This window comes from Alligator sinensis, unplaced genomic scaffold (assembly GCF_000455745.1).
Source record: "Alligator sinensis unplaced genomic scaffold, ASM45574v1 scaffold692_1, whole genome shotgun sequence".
In the NCBI taxonomy this organism is placed as follows: Eukaryota; Metazoa; Chordata; order Crocodylia; family Alligatoridae; genus Alligator; species Alligator sinensis.
Genome location: NW_005842238.1, coordinates 531,535 through 537,286, shown reverse-complemented (window position 1 = coordinate 537,286; position 5,752 = coordinate 531,535).

Here is a 5,752-nt window from a genome sequence, read left to right as displayed (position 1 = left end):
GAGGGAGGGGGCGGGTGGGGGCAGCGGGCAGCACCGTCCCTTTGATCTGGGGGCAGGAGGAGGAGGAGGAGGGGGCTGCGAGGCGAGCGATGGATGAGGAAAACATGACGAGAAGCGAAGAGCAGCAGCAGCTGAGTTTGCAGAAAGCCTTGCAGCAGTGCGAGCTGGTCCAGAACATGATCGACATCAGCATCTCCAACCTGGAGGGGCTCCGCACCAAATGTGCCACTTCCAACGACCTGACGCAGAAGGAGATCCGCACCCTGGAGGTAGGTGTCACCCATGCAGCCCTCCCCCTGCCCCTCTTCAGTGTGCTTGGGGGGAGGGGGGTCCCTGCCCTTCAGCAAACCCGCTCTCCTTCTTTTTTTTTAATTGCATTTATTTCTCTGTGGCTTTTTGCAAGAGAGGTAGGTCCACCAAATGTGCCACTTCCAACGACCTGACGCAGAAGGAGATCCGCACCCTGGAGGTAGGTGTCACCCATGCAGCCCTCCCCCTGCCCCTCTTCAGTGTGCTTGGGGGGAGGGGGGTCCCTGCCCTTCAGCAAACCCGCTCTCCTTCTTTTTTTTTAATTGCATTTATTTCTCTGTGGCTTTTTGCAAGAGAGGTAGGTCCCTCTCCACCCCCCCCCCCCCGGCGGGGGGTTTTTTTTTAATTGCATTTATTTCTCTGTGGCTGGGTATTTGTTTATATACAATGGGGGCTTGTGTGCAGTGTAATAAATTAAGGAGCTGCAGTGAGCTCAAATGAGCCTGCGCATTCTGCAGGTGGCCAAAAGGTGGTTCTTGCACAGAAAATGTGGCAGCCTATAAATAGAGAGGGAGAGAGCTCCTTCCCTGTGTGTGTGTGTGTGTGTGTGTAATGTGTGTATCTATCTTATCTATCTATATTTTGCCTGTCAAAAGGCAGGCGTGCATTTTTGCCTTGCAAACAACAGCTCTCTGAGTGGCCAATCTCCTTAGATGTAAGGAGTGATTTGCATGTTTAAAAATAAATAAATCCTGACGGGAGGCATCAGGGATCCCCTCCTGGAGAAGCAAAGTGATGTATGTGGTGCGGGGGAGGGGAAAGGTGCGGAGAATCTTTCTGCTCTTGCATTCAACTGGATCCGAAGGACCTTTTGGTTTCCTGCAAACAAGGGGGTGAAAGGCTTCTTGCCAACAGCACCGTGTATATTGCCAGAGACTCAGAGAAGGCCAGGATGGCAGTTCCTAAAGGCCAGGTCTGCAGGGGAGTGATCATGAGGAGTTAAAAATAACTTGTATCTATGCACTCGAGATTCATTTTAAATGCCAGGAAGACTGGGGGGAAAAGACGGGTCCCCCAAGGTGTTAATTGGACTGGGTAATGTGCATTGAATGATGCTTGCCAATAGTAATGGCTGCCCTGCTGGAAGCAGAGGAAAGGGGTTTGTGGGGGTGGGGTGGGTTTCCAGTGGCTGGGATGGTATTAAGGGGAAACGTGTGGCTGGCATGCACAATACCAGGATGCTTGTCCTCACTCTTCATCTAGGAAGGCAGTGATGACAGGGATTTGAAAGGGTCTTGGAGGCCCAAAGCCCTTGAACACCTAGTAGTGTACTGGTGATTGACTCTGCTTCTTTTTATTCTAGCAGCATTGCTGTAGAAAAGATTGTGCCAATGTATCCTTTCAAGCACAGTTCTGCAATACAGCCAGGCTGTGGCCTACCATCATGGGCACTGGTTTTCCCTGGGCCGCTTCAAGGAAAAAATTGCATTTTAAAACAAGACAATAGGTTTTCCTTGTCTGAGTGGTTTTATAGCTCAGTATTAGCAATGTTATTCAAAGTGAAACTTGGCACAAGAAGTCTCAGCTGAGTGATTTTTAAAAATATATAATAATGGCTTTTACAGGGAAAAAAAAGTTTAAATAAAAATGGCTGAGCTCTTTACAGAGATGCTAGAAATAGGAGAGGCCTATGGGATCTTCTTGTCCATCTCCATGTAATGGAGTTCAAAAGTATGTTAACATAGTTCAAAAATATGTTAAAATAGATGCTTACCAGGTTCAGGAGACTTTGAATGTGTGTTCCAAACTTGACACAGGAGCCAGATATTCTAGGAAATCCATTAGAGCAGGTTTTCTCAGCTTGCAAGTCCCAACCAGATCCTACCTAGATCAAAAGGGGAGATCTCAGTATTGAAAAGGCTGAGAACCAACAGCTCTAGGCACTTTGCTATGATCAATTTATTTTCTGTGAAAGATTCTTAGATACTTTGATCAGCACTACAAAATCCTAAAGCAGATAAGGTAGAAAATTGACTGCTGATTAATAAGTGACATTATCATCGCATGGTGAAGATGTTTTGGAGTCTCAGTTTGAAGCAACGTGTTAAAATGGAGCAGTTTAACTTTGAAACATGGCTGTTTGGGCAGTTGTTACCTTTCATCATTTTTTGTTACGTATATTAGGTATTTTTTTCATTTTGGCCAACAGTTTTTCTAACTAGAAGACTAATTATAGGCACCTAATACCTCAGAAATCTAACTATGTGCAGCTTTTGAGTAGCTCTGGAAGGCAGGCTGTGCTTATTTAAATGCCTGACTATGGATTTAGCATCCTAACTTTAGGCCTGTATTTTAGAAAGCTGTGTCCTTCTGTAAAACTGGGGAGCATTAATTTCCATGATGAGGATACATGTCTGCTAGCAACAGGCTTGACCCCCACATAGAACGTCTGAAGGTAGATTTGCCATAGGAGGTGCAAACTGTGCTTCTCTGAGCCTACCTAATCCAGGCACTGCTACCTTCCTCCCTCAGAGGTACCCTCAGCTTCATACTGGCACTTCATAGGAATCTGGCCAGCTGTTGCACTGAACTAGCACACCATGGGGCAATGCTGCCCACTCTTGGAATATTATTGGTCCTTTCAGGACCCCTTTTTCCACTGAAAGGAGAGGTATTGGTCAGCTACTGCTCCTGTAACTTTCTCAACTCCCCAGGTGGGCTCTTTGCGTTTGGAGCTCCACAGCAGGTTTAGCTCCAAATAGTAATAGCTTCAGCATGATCCTACAATCTCTTCATGGGGAACTCATGCTGAAGTCGGTGCACAACTTATATAGGCACATATAATTGTTCAGGGCTTCTAGCCCTACTGGCTCATGCTGTGCCCTAGGCCCAGTTTTTTGCTGTGCCTTTAGGGAGCAGGACAGGCAAAGGTGATTTTATGATCAGCAAGGTGCTCTGAGGGCTGAAATGACTCCTGTAATCTAGAGCAGTCTACAGCTGCTCCAACTTACAGACGCCTCTCCTGGTTGCCTGTGGCCTGCTGCTGTGCCAAGGGTCATCGTACACTATATACCCATCCCATCCTGTTCCTGGTTCAAGCCTGCACTTAGTATGCCTCCAGGGATGGAGCCTAGGATCAGCCATTGATGCTACTTTGTATTGTGTGTGCACCTAGGGAATTCTCCTTTGGGCAGTTGCAGCTCCTGGTGCAGCCTCTGTACTCTGCCAGAACCTGTGCCATCTGAGTCCAAAGGTCTGTATCCCATTGACATCCCTGACCACCATCCAGCCCCCTCCTTCTGATTTGTACAGGGGCTCTGAGACCCAGGTTAATGAAGGATTACAACACAACCATTTGTACATGTGGTTCTCAGAGAGGTGTATTTTTTCCCCATTTAATTAAAAATCTAACTAAAGGATAGTGCTTAAGTGAATGCAAACCCTGTTAAAAAGACATTGGATGGTACAGACCTGTGTGGGTGGCATGCTGCACTGCCAGAAGGTCAGGTCCTGTTCCCCATTTCTCAAAAATGTTCCCCAAACTATAGAGTAGACTCTGAAAGAAGTTTTATGTAGTCAGCTGAGACCAGTAGGATGGAACTGGGTTGTAGCATCTGTGAGCCAGTGGTTGAAAGAGGGCACAGGAGAACATGAAAGTGTTTGGGCCGGCTGCTGAGAGGCAAGTTTTGCCCCCTCCATCTGCATCTTGTTTCATTAATGACACCTACGCCCTGTGTTTGTGAAGTGCTACAGAATCAGAGCAGTTGTGTTTGTCACCCGCATTACAGTGGTGCCAATGATGTCACAAGGCAGGGAGGAATAAGGCTGGCTGTGGTCATGTCATCTGCTCGGGACCATAAGAACCAAGCAGTATCTGCAGGGCCTTGCAGTCTCTGCTTTCCTGGGTGAGCTAGAGTAACTAAGGCCAGGCATGTGGGCACCACAGCTGAGTCCATATGAGCAGTGAGTGGAAATGGAACTCATGACATTTAGTTTTAAGGGCAGAGGGCTCTAAAAGGCAGACACGTTGTGCTTTCCACCGTAGGGAACTGAGGATTGCTGGGTCAGGTCTGACAGCTCACCTACCTGGTACATGCTGTCATAGGTCACTATGAAGCCATTCATGGAGCACTGGAAAGTTTATATGGACATAGGTTCAGGGAAACTGGGTTGTCCAGGGAGGAAGCTCAGACTTCATGAAGGGAAGTCTCTGTAGGTGCATGCATCCTCCAGTGTGGATCAGCTGGCAGGATCAGGTCCACCTGTACAGGCTTACCTGTACAGCAGGTATACAGGTGAGCAGGATTTGGCCTGCAGAATCTTGATGAACATACATGTGAGGGTGCATGAGCTGTCCTGGCTTTCAGATCCTAGAAAGAGTTTGCTGGCCTGAGTATTGCAAAAAGCCTCTCAGGAATTAAGCAGATGGGACCTTAAAGTCCCAGAGAGAAAATCCTTCTGAAATCCCATTTTTACAAAGTTACTTTTCAGATCTGGTCTACCAGTTAAGCTATAGAACTAGCAAACTAAAATGAAAAGCACTTTTGACTGTGGCAATTACTATTGAAGCTTCTTGTCATCAGGTGGTTTGGTTTCTCAGGGAGGAGTTGGTGAAAGAGGGAGTGGGCTGGGCAGAGGAGTAACATAGATTATTTTGGGGTTTAGGGGAAGGCATAATAACCATGTGATCCATAGTCATAACTAGCACCAGTTGAAAGTCTCAGCAAAGAGGACAAGGACTGGGCATGCATAAAGATATCAGCTCTCTGCATGTGTAGAATGGATTCTTGTAGATCGGGTCAGCAGCATGTTGAAGAGGTGGAACAGACACTTCTCTCGATGCCACTTCTGTGGCTGGTGGTACACAGGAGGACTATGGCTATCCTGTGAGCTAGGTGACTGTATCCACCATGAAATTCATTACAGCATTCCACACAAAGCCTTCTCACAGAGAGGCATGGAAGTTCTTCTGGGGTCCTTCAATGCTACATCAAATCTCTGGCCAGGATTTTCAAAAGCAGCTGCTGATACTGAATGCCCCTAGGAGATGCACCTGAAAGCAGCCCTGTCTTTGGAGCATGTGTGCCCAGCACCCATGATTACCTGGAAATCGGGGCCTTTTTTGGCACCTCGAGTATCATGTTCAAAACTGGGGCAACCAAAATCACTAGCTGTTTTTGAAAAACTTGGCCCCTATAGGCTCTGGGACTAAGGAGAAATGCACCAGTTGGAGAGGGACAGCATCAATCCATTCCCTGTTGCATCTTTGGGGTCATTTCCTCATTCTTCAACCCTGATGATATAAGAAGAGGCTAAGGGGAGTAGAGCAGTTCTGATCTACCTCTGCCATATCTAGCCAGGCATTCATACTGCACTGATTGCAAGAAACTCAGGTACTATGTGGCCTCCTACAGGCTGTCAGCAGCTCTAGGTCTTACTAGGGGGTCATAACACATCCTCATGCTATGGATGTTGTTTTAAAAACCCACTAAGAACAGCATTA